This window comes from Odocoileus virginianus, chromosome 27 (genome assembly GCF_023699985.2).
Source record: "Odocoileus virginianus isolate 20LAN1187 ecotype Illinois chromosome 27, Ovbor_1.2, whole genome shotgun sequence".
NCBI lineage: Eukaryota > Metazoa > Chordata > Mammalia > Artiodactyla > Cervidae > Odocoileus > Odocoileus virginianus.
The window spans coordinates 8,394,228-8,421,665 of NC_069700.1; the positions used below are offsets into that span (position 1 = coordinate 8,394,228).

At 45.2% G+C, this 27,438-nt stretch overlaps 1 long non-coding RNA gene across 1 annotated transcript; it reads right to left on the reverse strand.

Moving 5' to 3' along the window:
• Positions 1 to 11,120: 11,120 nt before the first annotated feature.
• LOC139031531 (uncharacterized) lies at positions 11,121 to 27,423 on the reverse strand. The gene is made up of 3 exons (XR_011484030.1): positions 27,292 to 27,423; positions 11,428 to 11,587; positions 11,121 to 11,342 (listed from the first exon to the last, which is right to left on the reverse strand). It is a non-coding gene; the product is annotated as an uncharacterized lncRNA (long non-coding RNA).
• Between the last annotated feature and the right edge of the window lie 15 nt (positions 27,424 to 27,438).

The window sequence follows — 27,438 nt, forward strand, 5'->3', positions numbered from 1 at the left end:
CCATACAGCTCTTAGAAAGGAAAAAGAAAAAGAACGGGAAAACACAGCTTCACCCCACTCATAACAGAGACAGAAGCCTCCTGGCGGGCCCGGCAGCATCCACTTAGGGGGTGGTTTTGCAGACGTCCCATCACCTCGGACAAGGCCAGCTCTCTTCCCGCAGCTCTTCTTCCTGAGAGTCCGTCCCCTGCCCCAGTCCAGAGGAAGCCAACAGGGCCAGACATGAACTGTTTCATCACAGACCACAAAATCCAAAGCAGGGATGGGGGCCTTCTGCTGGCCCCCCAGCACTGGGGTTAGATGGTGAGGGGGAGAGAAAGGAGACCTGGGGAGCATTCTGAGCGCTGAGTAACTTCAGGGAGGGAAGATGAAGGAGAGAGACCCAGGGCCATAATTACAGAAGCCTCGTGCAAAATTTAATTAAAACTTGGGCGGAAACGCACACCAGAAACAAGTGTCATTCATCACCTTAAAACACCGGAGAAGGTAAACACTGCCACAAACTCTGACAAAGAAAGGGAGGAGGCAGGGAAAAGGGGGTGATAACTCTAGATATCAAGCAAATCAAATTACCCTCAGGGCCTGGCCAGACACAGGCATTAATCACCGGTTATCCAGGCTGCACACCTGTACGGGAAGGCAAACCTGGCAGCTCCAAATACTCCGGCCGACGGAGCAGGCAGGCAGCTGCCCTGGGCTGGACCAGGCTGGATGGACCGGAGGGGCGGGGAGGTAGATCTAGGTGAGCCTGATCCGGAGTGAGCATGTGGCTGCCGTTCCCCCCAAACATGCCCCCCCACCCCCCACCACCCCACCAGCTCTCCCTGGGCCAGGCGGAAGGAGGCGCAAGAGCAGAACTGGGTTCAGGCAGGTGAGCACAGTTCCCAGCTCTCTTGCCATTTTCCCTCCCACTGCTCCCGTTTCTCGGCACAACTTCCTCCAGAGTTTGGCAAACCTTGCCTGGGAGCAGGCAGGCTTCAGGGTGAGTCTCAAGCATTGGGAGACAGAAGGTCAGTTCCTAAATCCTTGCTGTGGCCCGGTTTTCTCCTGTCTTGAAATTCAAAGTGGAGGCAGAAAGGACAGGAGGAGGGTGGGGGGATGAGGTCTGGGGTGGGGTAGGGAGGGGACCAAGTGAGCCTCTGACTTTGTTTCCTGGCCTTGATCCACCCCCAAGTGAGTCCCCAGGGCTGCTCCCAAGCTGAACCTCCGCACAAAGAGGGGCTGGAAAACAGCTCAGCCATCCGGGCTGGGAGCTATTTGCACTTGATGAGAAATTTCAAGTGGGAACCATCTGAGTCTGTGCTTATGTGAATGCGAGCGTGCATTTAGAAGGAACAAATGATTTATTAGCGGGGCCTCCACAAAGTCTCCTTCCAAAAGGGAAGGAGCGTCCCCCCCCACCCCTTCCCCCACTCCCTTATCATTAAAACCTTGGAGGGGTAGAATCCATTTGGGCTCTTAAGCCAGCCTGCAAGGGAGTCACAGCTAATCAGGCAGCCAGCTCCGCTCCTCCAGCCTTTCTCTGAGTACAACAATATGTATAAACTGGCAAAATGGACTGCAGGCCACTTTGATGTTAAACAAAGAGGGAAAACTCCAAGACGGCTAAAAACTGTATTCCTGTTTAACCCCTCCGTGTCCTTTCTACAGAGCAAATTTAAAACTCACACAGCCAAAGAAGGAACCATGATCATTTCAGACAGACCCAAATGTTTCCTGGAAGAGAGAATGGCCAGTCTCACCCTCTGAATTACTTGCTCTGACTATAAGGGATTGTCCTTTGAGCGGTTTGGGGGCCTGACGTCCTAGGACCTCTGCATACACCATCTCAGTCCTTGCGACACCTCTGTGTGAACTGTACCATCCCATTTTGAAGATGCAGAGACAGAGCAGTTAAGGGACACGCCTCTGAGGTCTCAGCCTGTAACAAGGCTTCACACCCTGGTCTCTAGAGTTCCAGAACCCTCCTGGAACACAAAGCTTGGGATGTTTCTCATTCTCCTGGATGAACTCCCTTTTCCTAGGAATGAGGTGGCTTGCATAAGTAAACTTTTCAGATATCCAAAACCTATCCCTTTAGAGACAACAACTCTTTTTAAGTTTTTAAATCGTTTGAAAGAGAATTTTTCTAATTGTATGTCCCGTGGCTTACAAAAGAGAAAATTCCTAGGGAATGTACAAAAAGAAATGATTCCTAGCCTGGCAGGGATTCCAGGCATTAGGTCTCTCAGAGATGCCAAGGAAGGGATATTACTATGAGCCAAGAGGGTGACCTCCTGATGAGGAGGGGAAGCAGGGTGTGAACCAGGGACAGCCTCGCCCCTGAGGAAAAAAAGTGAGCACCGGGAAGATTTTCTGAAGTGGAGTCAGAAAACCAGCCATGGATCAAGAAGTAAGAACCTTTTAAGAAGATTCTGACATCTAAATTGTCCTAGTCTTTCTTGCTAATAACCTCTAAAACAAAACAATCTTTTTTTTTAATGAAAATGTGTGTGAGTGAAACTGTTAACGGCGATGACACTTGAGCGATCTTATTAACCTCCTTCTTCTCCCTTTTTGCTCTAAGGCTCCATTTTAACTTATATCAAAGAGGTGGATTGGGTACTCAACTTTTAGGCAAGCTTGTACCCAAAGAGTCTGTGGAAGGAAAGACAACATTCGACTCCCATGCAATGTCACTGGGATCAAGCATGTTATTCTGTTGTGTTCAAACTCTGTGTCCGTAAGTGTGGACGATGGGGAGGCTTTGGACCAGGAGGGACCAGCTTAGAATCCTAGCTCTGCCACTTACTAGCAGAGTCACCCAGGACACTTAACCTTCCAGCTTTAGATTCTTCATCTGTAACATGGGACTCATATGACCTACTTGTGGGATGGTAATGAGAGTCAGTCCTTCATGGAGAGCCCTTTTCATTTCAGTTAAGTTCAGTTTAGTCACTCAGTCATGTCCAACTCTTTGAGACCCCATGGACTGCAGCACTCCTGGCTTCCCTGTCCATCATCAACTCTTGGAGCTCACTCAAACTCATGTCCATCAAGTCGGTGATGCCATCCAATCATCTCATCCTCTGTCGTCCCCTTCTCTTCCCGCCTTCAGTCTTTCCCAACATCAGGGTCTTTTCAAATGAGTTAGTTCTTCGCATTTAGGGAAAGAATATACTAAATGAACAGATGCGTTCACGAGAGCAACCTTTTTGCCTACCTTTACAAATAGAGCATCTTCATCTCCTACCCTCTCACATTGTCAAGCTAGACTTTGTGCTTAGTCGTGTCTGACTCTGCAATCCCATTGACTGTAGCCCACCAGGCTCCTCTGTCCATGGGATTCTTGAGGCAAGAATACTGGAGCAGTTGCCATTTCCTACTCCAGGGAATCTTCCTGACCCAGGGACTGAAACTGTGTTTCTTGAGCTTCCTGCATTGGCAGGTGGATTCTTTACCACGAGTGCCACCTCGACTTTATTGAACCATAAAATTCATGGCAAGATAAATTGACTATGGACACCATTTTAGAGACTAATGGCAATTACCAAAGTGCCAAGAGAAACTCGCAGTTAAGACTGAGGCTGCAGTGTGAGACCATGTTAGGATAAATCTACCAGGCAGAGAATTGATGAGTTAGGCATCCAATTAAACGTATGCCCTGAAAACTTTCACATGTCTTATCTCACTTCGTTAATAGAATAGCGTCATAAGGTTGGCATTATTAACCCCACTTTACAGGAAGTTTCGACAACACCCCATCGTCACAGAACTAACAAGTGGCATAAATGAGATTCATATCCAGATCTTACTGATGCCAAAATCCCTTCTTTATGCACCACTTCATGTTGCTACCTATTTCTGTAATCAACTCAGATCCTAGATTTGTATTAATAGTACCCAGAACATTATTTAAGGCTGGACAATTCCAAGGAAGTTTTTCAACGGTTTATGACCCATGGATGAGTGATTCTGAATATTACTGGCGAAAGGCAATTTCTTCCTCCATCTGTCTTCCTCTTTCTGGTTCTGTCTCTTTCTATGCCTCTCCCCTCCCCCTCACTTGATAGTATTCTCATCGATATAAAGATAAAATTATAAACCCAAGATGTTAATCCAAACAGTTGTTTTTTTCTTTTCTATTGACTGTATGAGAAAGAGAGAGAGTTTGTGTGAGAGAATGAGAGTGAGAGAGAGATTACAAAGACATATCCTTTAACTTCTGTTTACCATGGAATCTATATCAAAAGCCATTTATCCTAAGGCCACGATCATATTCTCAGTGTTCCTGCTGGCACTTTTAGCCTGTTCCCCAGCCAGTGCTGAAAGCCTGGGTCATGGTGGGGATTAGCGATGCCCTCAGACCTCAGGACAGGCAGGCGGAGCCATGAAGCCAGAGTCATGAGCTGTGTCACCTCCAGCCATGGCCCTTACCAAAGCTATCACTTCTGACTGAGTCCCTCCAAATGAGAAAGCTTGGGAATCTCTATGGGTCTTAAGAGAGGAGAGAAACCCCAGGCAGAAAAATCATTTGATAGAGGAATCTGAAACACTCTCCCCAAAATCTAAGATGTCCATAGAGGTCACTGATGCTTAATCTTCTGGGAAAAATATGGGATAGAAGAAGAGTCCAAAATCGAGACCTGAAATGTCACTAAACTCTCTCTGTGTACCTCCCCATTCTGAGTTGGACCTAACACTTTCCTTAAAAACAAAAAAAGGTCACGGGGCGGGGGGAGGCTATTAATGTTACTGCTCAGCTTTCTGTGGGATTTGTTTTTTATTCATTTGGCTCTGCCGGATCTTTAGTTGTGGCACACAGTATTCTTGCTCTCCATTGACGCACATGGGAAATTTTGTGCGATAAGTCGCTTCAATCATGGTGTCCGACTCTGTGCAACACCATGGACTGTATAGCTCGCCACCAGGCTCCTCTGTCCATGGGGATTCTCCAGGCAAGAATGCTGCAGTGGGGTGCCATTTCCTGTTCCAGGGCATCTTCCCGACCCAGGGATCGAACCTGAGTGTCTTATGTCTCCATCATTGGCAGGCAGGTTCTTTACCACTAGCGCCACCTGAGAAGCCTGCGGTATGTGGGATCCAGCGTCCCAACCAGAGATAAAACCCAGGCACCCTGCATTGGGAGTGGGGAGTCTCAGTCACTGGACCACCAGGGAAGTCCTTGGACCTGACACTTTCTAACGTCCTCCGTTACCCTGATTTCCTGCTGAAAACACCCCTTCATGGTAAAGGGGCAGCTCAAGGAGAGAGCACACAGCGCTGGCAGCACAAAGAGTCAGCTGTTTTCATCTGTAAGTCACTCAGTGGGAAGCCAGCCACCTTCATGGAACCACAGCTGGACCCACAGTTGCCACGAAGAGTGTCTGGCGTTGGATTCGGCCTGAGTCTCAGCCTGCCCCACACATATTTTATTTTCCAACACTCCCCCCACCACCACCACCAGACGTGGTGTGCTTGACGTTGCTCTGGCTAACACAGGTCCACTGGAAGCTGCAACATCTTATCTCCTTCTGTGCAGACTCCCGGGCCTTCCCAGAGAAGGGTTGCTACAGTGGGAATAAGAACAAGATATGACTTGCTATTTTGTCTTCAAACCACAAATATCTCATTTGAATGACCATTTCTACCATAAGCAGCTTACCCAACTCTCTGGACTTCCGTTTCCTCTGTGCTAAAATAGAAACGACATCCACCTCAGAGGGCAGTTGTGCCAATTAAATGAGAAAACCTCAGTGTCACGTTTGACACAGAATCACAGGTCAGTCAGCTCCTTCCCTTCAGGCTTTGGCCAGAGTCTTCTCCACAGGTGATATGGCGTGAGGAGTTCCCAGATGCCCGAAGACCAGCAGGTGAAGGGTCCAGCCAAGGTCACAAGCTTTTCCCAAAATGGGATTAGGAGCAGAGATAAGACACTTCAGCAAGAGAGGAGTGAAGCTACACATTGAGCAACTAAGCCTTCAGCTCTTAGGCAATGGGGACTCATGAATGCTAGTCTAATGGCCTTGACATATATATTTTTTAATTTCATAAATTAAAATGAGATCAACAGCATTTGAGCTAGCCCCACGCATGCCAATAAATAATTCACTTCATGGTGGATATATGTCCCTAGGACTCCAGTGTAGACAACAAAGAATAGAGAATACATAAAAACTGCAAAATGCGCTGACATGAGCCATTTTAGCTCTGTCCATATGTGCTTGAGTCTCCCTAAGGCACTAAAACTAATGCTTAAACTACATATGTGTCAAGGAGGACAAAGACGGTCCTTCTCTTCAATCTAGTCTATCTCTGGGAATTTGTCACAAGGCAATTATTCAATGGCTCACACTAGAAACCTGAACATCACTGGTTTAGAACACTGCTATAGACAAGAAATAGAGATACAGTGAACCTCGGTCTAGCCACTCGTGTTTTTTTCTGAAATTCATATCATAAGAAATGCCTACAACATAGCGTTAAATGAAAAAGGGACCAAATGCTAAATATGAATCTTGTTACAACTCTTTTTAAAATAAGCACACGTAAAAAAATAAAAATATTAGAAGGAACTATGCCAAATGTCAATACTGATTTTCTTTGGGTGGTAGAACTTTTTAAAATACTTCTCTTCTTTCAACTTTTGCTGAACTCTTTTAAATTGCAATATTATTTACCTAAGGAAAGTGCACAGATTTTAAGAGTGTAATCAATGAGTTTTGACAAATATATACAATATTTTACTTATGCAAATATATTAAAATATAATATTTATATTATAAATATTTTATAGATACAAATATATACACTTTTTAAAATTTATTTATTTTTAATTGGAGGATCATTGTTTTACAATATTGTGTTGGTTTCTGCCATGCATCAACATGAGCCCCTTTCTTATTAATCTATTTCTCTGCCTAGTAACCACCACTCTTCTGATTTCTATCTCCTTAAACTAGCTTTGCCTGTTTTTGAACTTTATATAAATGAGATCAACTGTGTCATCTCTTGCAAATGTCTTCTTTGACTCCAAATGGCCTTTTTCAGATTCCTCCAAGTTGTTGGATTCCTTTTTATTCACTGCATAGTATTCCAATTAATGGATATATCACATTTTGTTTTTCCTTTTCTCTGTTGGTTGACATTTGGGTCTTTTCCAATTTTTTGCTGTTAGGAACTAAGCTGCAGTGAACATTTTTGTCGATTTATGCTTTTATTTCTTTTGAGTAAATCTCTAAAAGAGGAAGAGAAAAAATTGCTTGGTTCTGTATATAAATAGAAACCGCCAACAGTTTTCCAGACCAGTTGTACCATTTTGTATTCCCATCAGCAAAGTATGAAGGTTCCAATTGTTTCACAAATTCTCCAGCATTTACTATTATTGTCTTTTAATTTTTTTCCATTCTGGTAGATGCATCTGGTAGATGCTTTAATTTCTCACTGACTTCAATTTCTCTTTCCCTGATGACTAACAATGTCAGGCATATTTTCATGTCCTTATTTGCCATTGCTGACCCTTCTTTTGTGAAGTGTCTATGCTCTCTTCTCTCTTCTTTACTCTTGAGTCCCACTGGCCAGGCCTGGTCCCCTACCACCCCCAGGGCATCAGCCCAACTGGACCCAGTGAAAGGCATCAGGGGTGGACATCCAAAAGAAAGCCAAGCACTATTACCAAAACGCAGGGTGAATGGATCAGGGTGCTCACATGTAACAAATACCCATGACATTCTACTTCTCCCCCAAGCCTTCATTCTGCTTAATTTTGGTCTGTCAAAATGCCACCCATCCTTCAAGCCCCGACCTAATCTCTGCATCCTCCACGAACTTTTCCTGACCCCCTCTTGCCTTTCCTCCACCATAGAAGTTTGTTTTGCTGTATTTTGTGGCTATTCTCTTACTCTGAAATTTAGTATCAGCGTTTATGAATTTGGATCTCATTTGTCCTTCCACCTAATAACTTACATGCATTGGGCTTTTCAATTTGCTTCTGACATGCTTTCACACTGCCTTAAGGTTTTTTGTGTTTTTTTTTTTTTTTAAGCGAGGAAGGAGCTGTTTAGGGAAGTAAGGAGCTAGAAGCCCCCAGGAAGAGTGAGCATCAGGGCACAAGTGTCCATCAGGAGGTTTGTATGTGCACTTTGCTGGTGTGCAAAAGCGTGGGGAGGGGGAGAGGGAGAGGGGAAGAGCTGGAAAAGAGGTTACAAACGGTGAAGAGAAATCACGGCATTTATTTCTAAATGACGACTCTTTATCTTCTGACCCCAGGCCTATTTGTTGACAAGCCCTTCTGTCAAAACGTGTTGGTCAAGGGGAGGGAGGCCCGGTGCTCCGGCAGTGTGCGAGGAGGCCTTGATCTTGTCTCTGCCGGAATCCAGGCGGCCCCCCAACCCCAGCCCCCTCCGTCACCAATCAGCCTCCTAATGGACAGCAGGCCCCTCTGGGGATGGGGATTTGACAAGGCTTGTCAGAGCTGTCAGGCTGTCTCATTCTCCCGTTCCTGCCCTGGGAGAGGAACAGCTCTGTAGGCTACTTCGAGGACAAGAGCCGAAACCACAGCGAAAAGCTGCTCAGACATGAGCAGGGCAGGCGCTTAAATCCACTGTATAAGAAAATATCTGGATGAAGAAAACAGGTACAGGCCAAGTGCACAGTGTATCTCGGGGCTGTGGGAATAGCCTCTGGGGAACTCCGTACAGTGAAGGACTCGCTTGCTTTCTGTCTCTCTCTGAGATTCCCTATCACCCCAGCAGCAGTGAATTAAAATTGCCTGACTATCAGGCAGGTGGTAAGGGGCTCTCTGGCAGATAAAGGTTACCCAAGGATGGACTTTTCCCCGAGGCTCTGACACTGTCTTGCTCACCTCCACAGTGGACATTCACACCCTGCCAAGGAAGGGGTCCAGGGGTGGAGAGGTGCTCCAGAGGAGCCGTGGGCGGGAGGGGGCCAGAGGGCCGGGGGCTCTCCTGGACCCCAGGGCCTTAGTGATAGAGGCCTGGCCCTGCGTCCTTAGCATCCCTTCCCCCCGCACCCCCCTCTCCTGTTCTTCACCCCTTACTCCCCACACCGCCCACCCCCCACCCTCACACCTCTTCCACCCCCCTCCCCCTCCCCCACCGCCTCCTCCTCCCCCCTCCCCCTCCCCCACCGCCCCCTCCTCACCCCTCACCCCACCCAGAGCCAGAGAAGCCTGAAGCCGGAATGCGATTACTCCTGTTCAGTACCAAACCAAGAAGGAATGAGGGGCAGAGGGAAAGAGGCAAAAGAAATGTTCATCTGTCACATGTCAGCAGGATGCGTCCTTAAGGGCTGGATGAACGTAGGAAGACTGGGGATGGTCTCAGACTGCAAACAAGTGTCGTCCTATTTTCTCCTTTGCACAAACCCGGCCCCTCTCATGATACACACACACACACACACACACACACACACACACCTGTTCCCAACTCATCACACACACACACATACACACACACACCCAACTCATCTGTCCTGAAGACAAACGTGCTTTCTTAAAACCCTAAAACCTGTCTCCCATTAATTCTGCTTCTCAGAGTGAAGCTTTCCCTGGTGACTGATTACAGAAAATTGCTTATTTCAAGAAATGTGGAACCCCTCCTGGAGACAATGGCTTCCATTCTGGTTTCAGAGACTTCTGCACCGACGGGCAAGACTAGCATTGAGGGGCTCAGGAATTGGGGGGAAGAGGGGAGAACAGTTGACACACATGTGCACGCACGTGCACGCACACACACACAGGCTGTCCCAGAAACCGCACCACATGACACAGCTACATCGGGGCTTCTAATTACTTCTCTGTCTAATTCATGCTAACACAGCAATTAGCGATAAAGCTCAAAACACTCATACACATTAGCCTGATGACATTTAATTATGACATTAGATGTATTGAGATATGTGTAGCTTAGCAAGGAATAAGAAATCTACATGTATGGCCGATCTAAACGGCAATGTACTAAAAATAAAGGAAAGCCACGAAACTCTCACTTATTAAAAGAAAATGGTGTAATGGGTGCACTTCTATGTGAAATATGCCATTTCCACAGGCTGAGAAGGAATCTGGTCTCCTTGGCTCAGAGAACATGGCTTGGACTTTATTTTTGAAAAGAGAGGGAAAATGTAGATGGTAGTGGATTATTGCTCTCCACTGCTGTGTATCCATCCTCACTGTCAGCCCCTTCGACGTCAGCAGAAGATACAGGGGGAAATGTGACATTGTTTTGCCAGGATGGTCCACGAGACGTGCCATTTGCTTGTGGTTTACATGGGGCCTGTTCCTGAGACATGATTAATAGCTCAGCAGCAGTGCCAAAAAGCACATAAATCTGGCCATCCGCGGAGTAATTGACACACTGCTCATCTTGCAAATACCTGGAACGCCGGCTTGCCACGGCTGATCCCCAAGTGGGCATTCCAAGCAGCTGATTAGGCCTTGCTCAGTTGCTGACACTACAGTTTGGGGGTCCGTTCCTCATAGCACCCAATTAGCTGCCACATAAAGCCCTCCTCCCCTTGAGCAACCTTGACCAGGTGTTAAGGACCAGCTGCGTGAACACAGGCAACCACAGAAATTCTACTGGAGCACCCAGGCCCTGACAGAGGGGCCCTTGGGGTGGAAACCCCAATCTCCAAATTCTGGATCAAGTGTTCCTTCAATTTAGCTTCTCAAATACTCCTGCTTCAGCTCCTCACGCCTCAGGCATCGCCATCTGCCACCCAGCCCTGCGTGATGACCGCCGTCACCCGGACCTTTCTTCTCCCACCTCCCACCTCATCCTCGTTTCCAACCCGTTATCCATCCTCACCTTCCACACTCCATGCTCCAGGAACTTGAAAACTTCAGCCCCCCTCTCTGTTCCTCCAATGTCTCCCTTTCTATGAAAACGTTTAAACAAACAAGCACAACTGACAGAGCACAGGGCCCCCGTGGAGATTAAAGATTACATAATGAGCCGGTTGCAAAGCCCTTTGAAAGCATAAAATGCGGTAGGAGTAATTATTATCATTGTTATTAATCACCTCGGTTCATCACATATAGTAAACATGAGATAATAAAGAGGAGACTCTTAAATGCAGTATCAGCAGCAAGACCCATTTATTACAATGCTATTTGCTTGGATTCCATTACAGTTATAAAATTTTATGCTCATCTAGCACTTTTCATCTAGGAATGTCAAAGTGCGGCACAAGCGCAGGCTCTAATTACGCTAATCCTCCCAGCATCAAGGAGGGGGATGTGGGGAGCTGCAGAGAAAGACCACTTCCACTCGTGTAACTCGCCATCTAAGCAGATCCCTGGCCAGGTCTGGGATGGACTCCCTGCTGAGGGCTGCATCTAGAAACTTCCAAAATCCAAAAAAAGTTCATAAGTGAGTCATACCATTTTTCTAAAAGCACAAATAATTAATGTCAGATAGACACACATACTGAGGTCTGAATATTTTTCTTCTGTGTGGGGATGATGTAACCAATCTCTTGCAAGTAATCAACCTGCCTTGATCTCACCATCTTGGTCCACACTTTCTGTGTTTGCCATCAGAGTCTGCAAGAATATCCTCTATGTCTTATTGTAGGTAACACTGCCAGCCTGAAAGTTTTACACAGGGATGACAATTAAAGAAAAAAAAAAAGATGCTTAAAGTTTATATTATTTATTTATTTAGGCTGCACGGCAGGGCTTATGGGAGGGATCTTCGCTCCCCAGTCAGGGATTGAACCTGTGCTGTCAGCAGTGAAAGCCTGGGGTCCTAACCACTGGTCTACCAGGGAATTCCCAGGGGTGATGATTGTTGATAGTAAATGAGTGGTCTACCTGGGGAAATACAATGAAAGCAATGTATATAATCAATATCTTGTCACTTTGCCAGGGTAATACTCGTCTAGGGGGAAAAAAATTGCTTTGGATAACATACAATTTTTACAGTATTTCTAATACTTTGTTGTAGGTTTTGTTCTGGTAAATGGATAGTTCCAGCTGTAGTCATTATTTTGACCTGCCACTAATAAGAGCAGAACAAATTACTTACACTCTTAGGATATGGCATCTTACACTTTTAAAAGTATATTATGACTCCAAAGCAAGGTACCTGCAACCCACAAAGTGACCTATGAGGTCCAAGCTGCTGCTGCTGCTAAGTCGCTTCAGTTGTGTCTGACTCTGTGCAACTACATAGATGGCAGCCCATCAGGCTCCCCCGTCCCTGGGATTCTCCAGGCAAGAGTACAGGAGTGGGGTGTCATTGCCTTCTCCGTGAGGTCCAGGAGAAAAGCAGAAATCATTTGCTTTACTTCATTCTGTTTTCTTTTCCTTTTTTGGACATGCAGCATGTAGGATCTTAGTTCCCTGACCAGGGATAGAACCCATGCCCCCCTCCCCACCTCCCACCCCGACTTGGAAGTGCAGAACCCTAAACACGAGACAGCCAGGGAATTTCCACTTTATTCTATTTTCTTTGTAAAAACAGTGAAATTAATTTTACTAATGTGTTACTCAGTTTGAAGATAGAACACATAGATATACGGATATGAAGGGTGAACACCCAAATATTTGAAGAGTTGAAGAACCAAAGAGGCATACATAGTGAAAGAGAAGTGTGCTGAGTCAGACTCCACCTCTTCACCCATATTAGAAATGTTCTTCATCCATGTTAAAAACGAGAGGACAAGGCATACGTGTATAAGAAGACTGGGCTAAAACCAAAGAGGGCTTGCCGATCTGAGAGGCTGTGTCAGTCCTCATCCACACATCAGACAGAAATGATTGTGTGCTCCACATAGCTCTGGACCACATTTAATTGTGACTGAAGTGGGTTATGAAGCGTTTTCAGAAACCAAAGAACCTTAGCCCGAGTAACGCCGCTTTACGTAAAAAAAAATAAAATGGAAAATTTCTTGGGGCAAATAGTGCACTGAAAAAGTCTTAATTCTGGGGTTGGGGACCCAGCTTTGTGTCCCAGCCACACACCCGGAGAAAGTCTTCCATCCTCTGGCTGTCTCCTTAGCCCTACCTCACACCCAAATACTGCCCTGTCCCAGCCAGGTCAGATTCAAGGCCAGGGTCTCCAACTCTGAAAAGAAGATCAAATCCTTCTTGCCCACCCTCTATCCCAACCCAGTGCCTTACAAGAACTTTTGTAGAGATCCAGGGATCCATGGGGTCACAAAAGAGTTGGACACAACTTAGTGACTAAAAACAGCGAAGGGCTTCTTGAGAAGAATTTCCACAGTAACCAAAGTCAGGGGCAGCCAAAGGCAGACAGAAGGAAAAGGTCTGAGAGCAGAGAAAGGCAGGCGCCCTGGGGAGGCAGGGAGGAAGGCAGGGGCCGGAGGGGCAGCCCAGGGCAGTGTTTCCGAGCCTATACTGGAAGCCACTCCGTGCCACACCTCGGCAACTTATAAAGACCCTAGCAAGTGCTGCTGGGGAGAAATGCAGTGTACGCCGTGTGTAAGATTTACACTCCTCTACATCCATCACAGTTGTCGAAAAGTGGAAACAATCCAATATCCACGGAAAAACAAAATGTGATCTCACGCATAGACAGAGTCGAATACTATTCAGCCTTAAAAAAAGAAATCCTGATGCATGCTAAGACATAACTGAACCCTGAAGACACTATGCTAAGTAAAATATTTCAATCATAAAAGGAAAATATATTGTAAGAGTCCACTCACCTGAGGTACCAAGAATACCAACTTATTGGAGACAGAAAGTAGAACAGTGGGGACAGGAGCTGGAAGGAAGGGGAAAGGGGGCGTGAGTGTGTAATGGGTACAGCGTTTCAGTTTGGAAAGATGAAAAAGTGCTGGAGGTGGAAATGGTGGTGCCCTAGCAGTGAACTGAAGGCCACTGAACTTAGCCCGAAAAATGATTAAAATGATAAATGGTATCCTGTGCATATTTCATCACAGCAGAAACTTATTTCGTGTGTGTGTGTGTGTGTATGTGTGCGTGCGCGCGCGCGTGCTCGGTCATGCTTAACTCTCTGCGACCCCAAGAACTGCAGCCCACCAGGTTCCTCTGTCCACAGGATTTCCCAGGCAAGAATACTGGAGGGGGTTGCCATCTCCTTCTCTAGGGGATCTTCCTGACCCAGGAATCAAACCCAAGTCCTTCCTGCATTGGCAGGTGGATTCTTTACCACTGCACCACCAGGGGAACCCCTATTTCTAGTAGCCAATTTAAAATATTTTAAAAGAAACAGGGGAGGAAATTCCTCGACAGACCAGTGGTGAGGACTCTGCTGTCTCACTGTCAAGGGCCAAGGTTCAACCCCTGGTCAGGGAACTAAGATCCCACAAGCCAAAATAAAGAAGTAAGTAAAAATTAAAAATAAAAGAACAGGGGAAATTAATTTTAATAATATATTTCTTTGGACCCAGTATATTTAAAACTTATCATTTCAATATAGAATCAACATAATTACCAATAGAAAACTGTACATCCTGTGTCTCAGACCTCCCTTTGACATTCCCAGGCCCATTTTACACTCACAACCCAGCTCACATCAGAGCGGCCACGTTTCAGGTGCTCGTGGCCACACGTGGCTGGACAGGCTGACCTGGGGAGGAAAGGCTTAGAAGTGCTGTGCCGTCAGAGCCCTGGCCCCACTGCAGTGAGAGCGCAGAAAAGAAAGAAAAGGAAGGTGGTTTCTGTACTGGGGGGACAGGAAGAATCACTGCAAACCTGGACCTGGAGGAGACAGCATTCGATGAAACAGACAGGGCAGAACAGTAACCACTGTACACGCCTCCCATATTTCTACCACGCGTGCACGCTCAGTCACTTCAATCCTGCCCGACTCTTTGAGACCCTATGGACCGTAGCCCATCAGGCTTCTCTGTCCGTGGGATTTCCCAGGCAGGAACACTGCAGCGGGTTGCCAGGCCTTCCTCCAAGGGATCTTTCCGACCCAGGGACTGAACCTTTGTCTCCTTTGTATCCTGCATTGGAGACAAATCCTTTACCACTAGCATCACTTGGGAAGCCCCTTTATACCGTGAGCTGAGCACTATTCTAAGTGATGGACCTCTGTGTAGCCATTTAATCCTCCCTACAGCCCTGGGAGGCTGAATAAGAAGTGCCACTGTCACTTTATAGCTGAGGAAATGCACACAGGGAGAGATTATACTTCTCGAAGTCACATAGCTAGTGGGGAACAAAGCTGGGACTGGAACCCGGTCAGTGACCTCAGGGCCTGTGCCTTAACTATTGCACCCTCTCACCTTCCGAGAGTGGGCCACATTCCAGGGACACATCCAGAGGCTGGGGTGCATTGAGCATGGCAATGACCCTAGGAAACTTCGAGCTGCAGCCCCCTGGTCCATGCAGGTGAAGTGGCAAACTTGAGAATGAACAGACATCCATGGGAAGAGAGAGAACCAGACAATGGACAAAGCACCAAAGATTCTAGGGGATGGTTTAACACGGTGGCGCGGGAGAGCAGCTGTAGCAAGAGAACGCTGAGGTCCCAGAGGACCAGCCCGAGGTGGCCTGACCTGACCCTGGCAGTCACAGCAAGACAGCAACCCTGGAGGCAGTGATGCTCAGAAAGCAGGCACCACCAGAGATGACAGGTGAGGCGCCCACTAAGATACAGGGGGATGGAGACTGGCCGGGAGGTACCACTGGGAGGTGAGCAAGACAACTGAAGCAGCGAGATTTACCCTCAACCCTCAAGTCAGCGAGACCCAGGTCAGATAGTGAAGGGATCACGATTATGACAGGTTAGATACGAGTGTCCGACACCTGGAAGCGTTCTCTGGCTCTAGCCTCTCTTGAGATTAGAAGTCTTCCTCATAAAGAAACCAGACAATGCAGTGAACTCCAAGACCTGTCTCAAAAATCCCACAAGAGATGAAACTTAGCCTCTGCAGTCCTTTCACCAGCCTTTCCTTCTCTCTCCCTCTGTGATCTGCTCGGAGGCGGCATAAATCAAAGAAAATAACACTCGTGTGAAATAGTGTTTATTTCGGGACTGGGTGACTCCTCAGCCAGAGAACTTAAGACACGAAGTGTCCATATTCTGGGTGATGGAAATCAGGTCAGGCAGGGCTGATAAACAGTGCAAGAATAAACAGCATAATTTCTCCTTCAAAGAGAAGAAACCAGCCTTGCTCCGTAGAGAATCTATGGGGGAAATTTCACTTCCGATGATCAGGTTAGTGCCACACAAACCCCCAGCCTCCCACAGAGTCGGTACCTCAGAGGTGAGCCGTTCCCTATTCTGTACCAATTGTCAACCACTCTGATCACCGCAGAGCCCACGCTGGGCCACTACTGAGCTTGACAGACAACAACAATAACAACAACGAAAAGCCCTGCCTGGAAAATTATTGTTGTTATATACAATACACATCCGTTTGGTAGACAGTTTCCAAAACATCCACCAACCCACAAACATATTCTACAGTCTCGCCCCGTGAGATGCAAGCGCACCCTAAGGGCACACAAGCCTTCTCCAGGCCACAGTGGTCTTACATAAACATCGTAATTAGTAGCATGTTTGTTTCTATTAGCATCAGCAAAGAAGAGTAAGAAGGGCAGGAAGAAAGAAAAATGGAGTCCCGAGTAAGGAAATCAAAGTGGGCATGCTTTCACATTCACTTTTATTATACAAAATAATACATACGATTATGGGAAATTTAGAAAATACAGGTAAGAGGGAGGAAGAGAATTTGTTCCCTGGTCCGGAAACTCATTTATCTTTCTGCATGATTTATTTCAAAAGGTAAATTGGCGAGATAGAGCTTCCCGATGATTGCTTCAAAGTTCAGTAATACAGAGAACAAACCCATCAGTCAGAAATCTCTCACCAGGAACTTTCCTGAAGAGTAAATGGGTATCTGGTGTGACGGACCCACTGGAGTTTTCTTGGAGATGAGTCCAGATCTACATAATAAGTGTTAGGTACCCTGTCGTGTCTGATTCTTTGTGACCCCATGGACTGTAGCCCGCCAGGATCCCTCGACCTTGGGATTTTCCTGGCAAGAATCCTGGAGTGGATTACCATTTCTTCCTCCAGGGGATCTTCTCCACTTAGGGGTTGAACCTGGGTCTCTTACATTGCAAGCAGCTTCTTTATCACTGAGCCAGAAAAACCCTTATAGTAGGAGCCTTGCTTAGAGAACTCACTCTCGCGGTCTTCATTCCAGACTCTCAGAGCAAAGAAGGTAGGAGAAGCAGAGAGAGGCAGTTGAAAGCAAGAATCTTTGGAGTATTAGCACTTATTGGGACACCAAAGAGCCAGGGTCCCCTGTTCTTCTCCAGCGACTCCTACACTATAGGCCAAAGGGATAATTGCAAGGAGGTTTGCAATACCAAGTAGTTTGCAGCAATAAGATAATTAAAAGTATAATGACTGTCACATGAGGCTCATTAAATTTCTTGGTATTAACAAGGGGTCCTCACCCTCATAAAAGTCTGAGGGGCCATTACTCTAGGCTATCTTCGACTCTTAAGACTTCAGTGCTTACGTTATCTCCCATCTAAGCCTTAAACTTCCCCACCCAGAGGATGCGCCAGGAGCCTTCTCTACCTGTGCGGCCCCAGCGCCTCACCTCTTAGTTCAGGGCCTCAGTTTCTCCTTAACACTGTCATCGTCATAATGATGGTAATAAGTGACACAAAGAGAATATCCAGCCCTCAAAGATGACCTGGGGAGAGGTGAGATAATATGTATCAGTTCCCTGGAGACATCTATATCCAAGAAGGGTGTTACTACAATGATGTCAAGTTTTCTCAAGAACTCCAACTATAACCCCTAACCCATCACTTGCTAAATCTGTATTCAAATTGAAGTTCAACCACAGAAAATCTATTGTAAGCCTACTCACATGGTATTCAAATGGACATTTTCTCACGTGGAATTAGGTACTCAAGATTCATGTTTTCTATTTCCACTCTTCACCTTCGGAGTGTTATCTAATATTCAATCACAGATTCTCAAGTTGCAAAATGCATTAAAAATTCACTCCATTGAGTATGTTTACAACTGATTTTAGGGATACTATAAATTAAAAGCTTTGTTCAAGTTATAAGGTACTATTACATTAATATTTACCTAGAAAGATAATATAAAATAAGTATATGAAAAAGATCTAAAATATTTACTTAAAACATACCATGTGAAAGAAATATTATATTACTTTGCAACCGATAAAAGCTAACCATGTCAACTTAACCCAGGAAATTGCTGGCCAAATATTATGTCGTATATAAACCCCAACCAACAGAAAATTGTGGAAAAGAGTAGGATCTGGTATCAGAGACTTAATTTTAAATATCAGCTATGTCCCTTGCAGATTCCTATTGAGTCAAGTCACTTTCCTAATTTCTAAAGAATAATATTCACAACATTGTGAAAAGGATTGAATGTCATAATGTACATGGAAGCAAAATTGCCGTGGAAACACCAGCTGTTATGTAAGCATACAATGTGTTATTCTTCAAGTCTAGCTAGCTTGTCAATATCCACAACTTTTTTTTTTATTGAAGTATAGTTAATTCACAATGTTGTATTAGTTTCAAGGGTAGGGCAAAGTGATTCTGTTGTGTATATATACATACATATATAAACTTTTCCAGATTCTTTTCCACTATAGGTTATTATAACACATTGAATATAGTTTCCTGTGCTCTGTAGCAGGTCCTTGTTGTTCGTCTCTTTTATATATAGTAGTGTGTGTATGTTAATGCCAAACTCCTGATTTATCCTTCCCCTGCTCCTTCAATATCTCCTTTGCTAACCATAAGATTGTCTTCTATATCTGTGAGTCTATTTCTGTTTCATAAATAAGTTCATTTGTATCATTTTTTTTAGATTCCACATATAAGTGGTATCATATATTTGTCTTCCTCTGTCTGACTTACTTCACTCAATGTGATCATCTCTAGGCCCATCCATCCCTGTTGCTGTGAATGGTATTATTTCATTCTTTTTCATGACTGAGTAGTATTCCATTGTATTTACATATATCTTATTTATCCATTCATCAGTCAATGGACATTTAGTTTGCGCCCTGTCTTGGCTTCCGTAAATAGTGAACCACAACTACTCTTAACTAAAGTGAGGTGTGAGCAGTGGGGTATAAACCTCCAACCCTACTAAAAACATCTGTCAGCCTTTGCACAACTCTCTGACCATCCCACAACACCCTCTGAAAGAAACATAAAGAAGCTCTCCTATCAAAAGAGGGTCCTCACTGTAATACATCTGACTTTGTAGTTGATACCTGTTAAAACATTTTTTCATAAAAACTCAACATCAGAATCATATAGTAGATTCAAAAATGGCTTTCTGTTTAGAAGTTCTTGTGAGAATTGCCATTTCACATCTTGAAAATAAAATAGTGCATTCGACCATTTCATAATGTATTGGGTTAGCCAAAAAGTTTGTTTGGGTTTTTCTATAATATCAGCTGAAAACTCCAAATGAACTTTTTGGTCAACCCAATACAAAAATATCAAATTACTATATTGTATACTTGAAACTAATATAATATTTTAAGTCAATCATACTTAAATTTCAAAAATTAAAAAATTTTAAATAGCACATTTGATACAACAAAAGTTTCTTCTATCCATCCCTGTTAGCATCTGTCATATTACCAGCCCCATCTTTGTACCAGTTATAATCATGAAAGCTGCATGCAGGACCATTTACTCCCTGATTGGAGCTGAGTTAATTCCTGGGTGCTCTTCACATTGTAAGGGATGGGGAAAAAAAACTTGTTTATAGCTGATTTTTTTAAAAAATCAACACTAAACTCTGGATTTTAGAAAATAAAGAGACTTGAGGTCAAATATCTTCCCTCCACATATGTTATCACCATTGGAGTTATAATCAAATTGAACCAACTCAATGGACATGAGTTTGAGCAAGCTCCAGGAATTGGTGATGGACAGGGAAGCCTGGCGTGCTGCAGTCCATGGGGTCGCGGAGGCAGACATGACTGAGCAACTGAACGGAACTAAACTGAGAGGTTAATATATTAACAGAACCACAACTCTGAGCTTTCATCTACAAGGAGATTCTCATTGAATGAATTTCTATGCAATTTTTTCAAGTAGTTTGTTTTTCTGCAAAAGAAGTGTGATCATTATAAACATTCAAAAATAAGAGAATTTCACTCATAATCTCACTAACCAAAGACAATCATTAACATTTTGCCACATAATTTATGGTCTTTTCTTCTATGAGTAAATTTCTTCATGACAAACAATCATATGCATATCATTTCTACAATCGTTCTCTTCTTACAGTCTACGTTATTCCATGTCACACAAGCTTCTTCAGCACCACTTTAAATGATCCTATAGCACCCCACAATGTGGATTTATCATGCATTATTGAACCAACCCCATATTGCTGGGCATTTAAGTAGCTTCCAATTTTCATTTCTGTAAACAATGCTGAGCTAGACATCCTTGCAGCTAAAGCTTTGGGCATACCCACGGAGTTGGTGATGGACAGGGAAGCCTGACGTGCTGCAATCCATGGGGTCCAAAGAGTCAGACACGACTGAGCAACTGAACTGAACTGACAACTAATTTTTTAGGATAAATAAAATCACCTCCCATTGATGAACAGATTGGAAGCACTGAGGTGGGAAATGTGTCATTTGACCAAACAATTATTTAACAGTTTTTCAAGAACCTACTGTGTCTGGCACAGAGCAGCTACTTAATCTATGTGTCTTAAGTGAACCCCCAGTCTCTGCTCTCATTAGGCCATGTGCCCCATTCCTGCTTTAGAGGAACTTCTGCATGGTCTCTTAGCATCCTCTGTATAGGAATAAAGATGGTCAGTTTCCTTTGACCAACTTGTCCCCAGAACTATCCACATAGAAAACCAAAACAAACATCTAAATAGAGTTCAGATAAATTTCCCACCCAATGTCTTAGAAGCAGTTTTTGATACAATCATAGGGAACCATTCTCCACATGCTTATATATAGGAATGATGCAACAATTTTCCTTACTCTTTAACCAAAAGTTCAATCAGGGATTTCAATGTGGGAGCTATGATCCCACATGACTCATGGCCAAAAAATCAAATTATAGAAAACAGAAGCAATATTGTAATAATTTCAATAAAGACTTTAAAAATTGTCTACAACAAAAAATCTTTTTAAAAAAACTTCAGTCAGTCTTACCTTTCTTGAAGAAATTCAACTGTTAAAAAAAAACAAAACAGACTCTTACAAGTTAGGAAAAATTTTTGCCAATGTTTCAGAATTATTTTTTTTTCTCTTTTTATTTTCTTTGGCTGCACTGGGTCTTGGTGGCAGCATGTGGGATCTAGTTCCCTGACCAGGGTCAAACCCAGGCCCCTGCATTGGGAGCCACAGGACTGCCAGGGAAATCCCCTCAGAATTATTTCTAATTTCAGTGCCCATTGTGTTCCCCAGCTGTACGTGTAGTCACACCTCTATCACCCTCAAATTGCTATTCTAACATTTCCCTTCCTGCTATTTCCAAGAGGTCAGAGGGAAAATGTCAGTAGCTAAAAAAAAAAAAAAAATCAGGAAAACAGTTCAAGATTTAGGAAATTTTTTTGACATCTTTTCCACAGCCATCAAAAAAATTTTTTTAAAAAGTACCTGGCCATCCCTTGACACTGTTCTCTGCCCCCAAAGCATAACTTAATACAGAAAACATTGTCAGGGGCTGTAGAACAAGTCACTATACTACTGAATAGCCATTGAATTGCTCTGCTGTTGACACTGTCAATGCTCAAATCTGGCTAAACTTGCAATCACTCACTTAGCAGCAATGGGTCATTGCAGGACCCTGAGCTTAGAAGGAGAACTAGGTTACGGCTCTTGTGTGGCCCAAGATTGAGGTAGGACCACATACCCATGACCGGGCACCGTGTTCTCAGCCCAGCTGGGCACTGAGGAACCTTGAGGAGCTCAACTGTGAGGGCCTGGAGGGGAGAGTGGGTCTTACCTTTGCAACCACTGACACTAGCCCAGGGCCTAACACCGTGGATGAGTGAACTAAAACACCCTCAGAAGTTGCACCTCCAGAGGGGAAGATTTGCAGTGTTGAAACGTGTATCAGGGCAGCAACAGTGGTAACCGTCATTTTCCCAGACATAAAGTTGACACTGCAACCACAGGAGATAGCCCAGGAGAAAACAAGGGAACATTAAAACCCCTCTAAATGTAGTCTTCTCTTCCTTTTTGCCACCTTCACACCTAAGAACCCTAAATCCACCCGCCCACCTTGCTACTCTCAACTCATCTACATTTTCACCCTGCTGGTGGCTCTTCAAAACATGCTTAAAATCCTATTTTCTTAGGAGTCAGTTTGCAGGAAAAGAACAAGTCCAACAAATCTGTGTTTCAATCCCAATTAACTTCTGAACATTAATCTCGTCTGTAAAATGGAGAGATTTCCTACATCATTATGTTAACTACTCAATGTGGGACCTGGCACAGTGCTTAACAAATGGGATTTGGTACTTTTATTACAAAAGACAGAGGAATCCAACAATGTAGATTCATGAGAGAAGTAGAAGGTGAGGGAGACCTTTTCTTTTTAATTAAAGTATAGTTGATTTGGGGCTTCCCTCAGGGCTCAGATGTAAAGAATCTGCCTACAATGCAGGAGATCCGGGTTTTATCCCTGAGTCAGGAACATCCCCTGGAGAAGGAAATGGCAACCCACTCCAGGATTCTTGCAAAATCCCTGGCCCTGGTGGGCCAGTCCATGGGGTCTCAAAGAGTTGGACACTAGTGAGCGACTGACACTTTCACTGTCATAGCTGACTTATTGTGTTAGTTTCAAAAGTGATTCAGTTATATTTATACATAAGTGCATATCTATATTCTTTTTATTCTTTTCCATTATAATTTAGAGGGACCCTCTTTAAAAGTAGTTAAATGACATCCTAATTTTTTATCTAGGCAAATTAAACTAATCATACCAGAATGGTGACAGGTGTAGTGAGCTGTGAGAAGGGAATCACATTTAGCTAGGATGGCTAATTATTTAGGCTAAAAATCAAAATGTTACTGGAAAAAAACTGATGAGGAAAAAAGAAAGTCTTAATACAGACTCTGTCTGTCTCCCTCCCTCCTTCTCTCTCTCTCTCTCCACATACACACAGCTTTCAAGCAGCCTTGAAGTCGATAAAACTGTGACCCTAATACATTAAGAAAAATGCCCTAAACCAGCCAAGAGTGAAAATAAACATGATGGAGCAATAAATTGGGATCTCCTTCACCCTCCTTCTACCTCCCACGTGCTTGGGTTTTGCGGGGAAACAACACAGTCCATATGGAGGCTTTGGCATAATCAAGACACCCCCAACCCCCAGCACAGGCCCTCCCCCAGGTGACTCCAGGCCCAGGCATCCAGGGGCGCTGTATAAACATGAGCTGATGCAGATGGAATGAGCAGATGTCTGGCATCCCGTCCCGAGCCCAGGCTGCAAGGGACAGACCAAGAGAGCCAGGAGGAGGCTCAGAGGGGAGCAGGTACCCCGTTTCCCTGCCCATGCCCCTGGTCCCTGAGTGCCAATGGTGGGAAGAAATGCTCATTCCAACAGGTGGTGACCCCCCACCCCCATGCCTCACCCAAGAGCGACTCCCAGACCCAGACAGAGCATAAGAGTCAAGGCACTTTAGAGGTCACCTAGTCTGATCTGTCCATGTGACAGATGAGAATACTGAGGCCTGGGGCCTTTAAAGGACTTGACCAACCTCATAGACCAGCTTATTACAAAAACCAAAAACAATTTCCAGGTCTCCTGCCTTCTAGAGCAATCCTCTTTTCTTATACTCGACTCATATCCCTGATGGCTCAGCAGGTAAAAAATCTGCCTGCAATGCAGGAGATTCGGGTTTGATCCCTCGGTCGAGAAGATTCCCTGGAGAAGGGCATGGCAACCCACTCCAGTATTCTTGTGTGGAAAATCCCATGAACAGAAGAGCCTGGGGGCTATGGTCCATGGGGTTGCAAAGAGTCATACATGACTGAAGCAACTTATCACGCACACACCTGTCATGGCAGGATCTAAGATCATTCATCCAACTTCTCATTTAATTCTCACTATGTGCCAGAAACTGCTGCAGGCAATTGAAGCAATAAGAGTCTTCCATGGCAGCAATAAAGCATCTCTTTGCAGATGCCAAAAAAAAGAACAATTACTCTAAGAATTTCTTGCCCTTCAACATCAAACAACTGGTAAGCTCCTACTATGTGCCAAGTTCAATACTGGATGCCAGGGGAAAAAAAAGAAATGGACAAGACACTCTCCCTCCTCTCCTTGGGGTTCTCCTAGTTGAAGTTAGATTCCACCGAAATGGATAAACAGAGCGGAGATTCAGACCATGAATTCACATGGAATAAACACAGATAACAAACAGACAAGATTAAATATTTAGATCATGTATTGGCCAGGGGTTAAGTGGATTAATGGAGTGATGAGTTGGGCAGAGTTATGGGATTTCCATGTTTAGACAGGGTAGATTAGGCTGTCCAGCATATGGAAATGCAAAGGGAAACTGCTATCATCAGCAATACCGCCCTGTATTCATCTCTAGAGGTGCCTTTCTGTTAAAGGGTGGAAGGTGCTGGACGGACCGCGTCTTGTCTCGCCAATCTTTATGACATCCTGGTGAGTCAGAGCCAGGGCTCTAGTTCCCAGGCTCCAGGTGAGGAGACAGAGCCTGGGGTGAGAGTGGGAAAGCCAAGAGCCACCAGGACCGAGTCCTGGCCCCCCTTCCCCTCCAGTCCAAATGCCTCTGGAGTCCTTGGGCAACTCAGACAGGCACCAACACGATGACCCATTGTAACACAGTCCTTTTGATCTTTTACCTCAGAGGAGGAGGAACTGTGAGCTACCTTGTAATTATTTCCCGAGTGCTTCAAATCTACATCTTGGGATTCCCTATAGAGCATAAGTTTCTTAAGGGCAGGGACCTACCTTGAATGCCCCCTGTCCCTCCAGGCGCGGAAGATGCTGCAGACGTTGTAACCTTTGTGCTGAATGACTGAAGAAATCGCACAAGAAAAAAGATGGCTCTGTGGTCCAGCGGGCACAGTGCCTGCTGCCCATTCATTCACACGCCTTGCTCCCCCTCTTGCCCCTGTGAAGCTTGGTCTTTAAACAAGTCTCTACACAGTCAGAGATTCATTTAGACACCCTGAAATCACTCACTTGACTCCGCTGTCAACAGGTACAAAAAAGGTTCTTCATGAAGCCCTTGCTGCTTTGCTTTTCTGGATCAAGGGATCCCATGGCCACACTCTCGTGTGCATCCTACAGGTGCTGCTACTCAAAGAATGAAGGGCACAACCGTCTGGTTCCAGCACCAGGCTTGTGTTTGCTCCTCTGCATAACTCCTCTCCCAAACCTGACAGCCACTCACTATCCAGATAAATTGGAGAGTCTTTCTCTAAAATTGTTAGCTTGTTGCTTCTTCATAGCATCATGGCTTTTAGACCACATCTTGTCTGTCTTCCAGACGCCTGATATGGAAAAGCGCTAATTTGCAAAGCAAGTCTAAGAGAGGTTAGATGTGGATACAGTGCAGTGGAGAGATGAACATCAATCCGTACGCCGGACACACAGTGAGGCCAAACAAACTGAAACACCAGATTTTGGAGCAGAGAAAGATTTACTGCAGGGCCATGCAAGGAGACTGTTGCTCCTGCCCTTCAAAGCCCCGAGAGCTCCCCGAAGGGTTTTAGCAAAGCACTTTGAAAAGCCAGGTTTTGGTGGGGGAGGTGTCACAGGGTCTGTAATCCAGTTGTGCACAGTTCTCTGACAGCCTGATGGAAAGGTAGTGGAATGGTGTCACAGGGGATAACATTATCAGTCCTTAGGCTCTAGGAGGCCAGGGGCTGTGTGCTCTTGGTCCTCAAGTAGTTAACATCTTCCATTTGTTGGAGAGCGGGAGGTTTTTTCACTTCTGCCAAACAGTCCAGGAAATGTGCATCAAATACTATTATCTGGGTACTTCAGAGAGGAGCTGAAGCAGACGATAGGAGGGAAGACCTGTTCTGGGAAGGCCCCATGGGGTCCTACTTAGTTATAAGATCTGTGTTTGACTTGGGTCTTGCCGCCATGTCAGCATTGTGGCAGTTTCCTTTCTTTTTTTTTAATTTTGTCTGTGCTGGGTCTTCGTTGTTTCACGGGCTTTTCTCTAACTGCGGTGCGAGGGCTTCTCACTGCAGCTCCCAGGCTCTAGAGCACACGCTCAGTAGTTGTGGCTCATGGGCTTAGTTGCTCCGTGGCATCTGGGATATTCCTGCATCAGGGATGGAAGCCGTGTCTCCTGCATTGGCAGGCAGATTCTTTACCACTGAGCCACCAGGGAAGCCCCTGGCCGGGTCCTTCTAATGGAACTGTTAGGGGAAGCACACTGACTGAAGCCGCCCACCCTGGCCAGGCCCTTTAGTAACCATTTGCATGAGTTATTTTATGACAGGAGATCCTGGGAAGGAATACGGAACTAATAAGCCGCCGCCAACCAGAAGAGTTCAGGAAAGGTCAAAAGGAGACACCGCGTGTCCGTCCACTTCCCAGAATCCCTCTCGCTAGCATCCATCTTGGCTGAGCGATGCGTGCGCCACCAGGAAACACTATGAATTAGATTGGCCAAAGACCACCCGGAAACTAATTCCATCACCATAAAACCCAAGCCACGCGGCAGAGCAGTCCTCCTGGGTTCCCTGACCCTCCTGCTCTCCACCCGGGTGCCCTTCCCAACAAAATCTCTTGCTTTGTCAGCACACGTGTCTCCTCGGACAATTCACTTCTGAGTGTTAGACAAGAGCCCAGTTTCGGGCCCTGGAAGGGGTCCCCCTTCCTGCAACAGAATCTTTTAATTTACAGACAAGCTGAGGCTTTGGGACCTTAAATAACCTACATTTTGCCTCATTTAAAGGTCCCTCAGCTCCAAAAAGAGAGAACTCTTCCAGTCCATCTCAAAAGTCTACTGCAGCTCCATGATTTTGACTGCATTTGCCCTGCCTGTAACCTTCTTCCTGGCCAGAAACTATATCTCAGATAAGGTAAGGAACATCACCTGTCCTTGCTGGGAACTCTTCCAATCTTTCCGTGCGTGGCATTCAGACAATCGCTGCAAATTGCTGCCAGGTGTAGGCAAACAGGCTCCTGACCTTTACACACCCTCCTATCGGGTATGCTTGGCCTCCTGCTTCATTTCCCTGTTTGAATACCCTTTATCACCACCCTACACAGAATAGAACTTGCTTCCTGACCCTGGACCATCTGTTCCACCCACAACCCCTGCAGTTCCTGCCAATCCACCCACCGTGTCCCCCAGAGAGATGTCGCATCCTCAGCCTTCCGCTGTCTTCCAGCTTTCACTGACCCTCCACCCGATTTATCCTGAGCACTCGCTTGCCTCTGGTTCATCCTCACCTAGGTCTTCAAAGTAAGTGCTTCTATTGCATTGTTC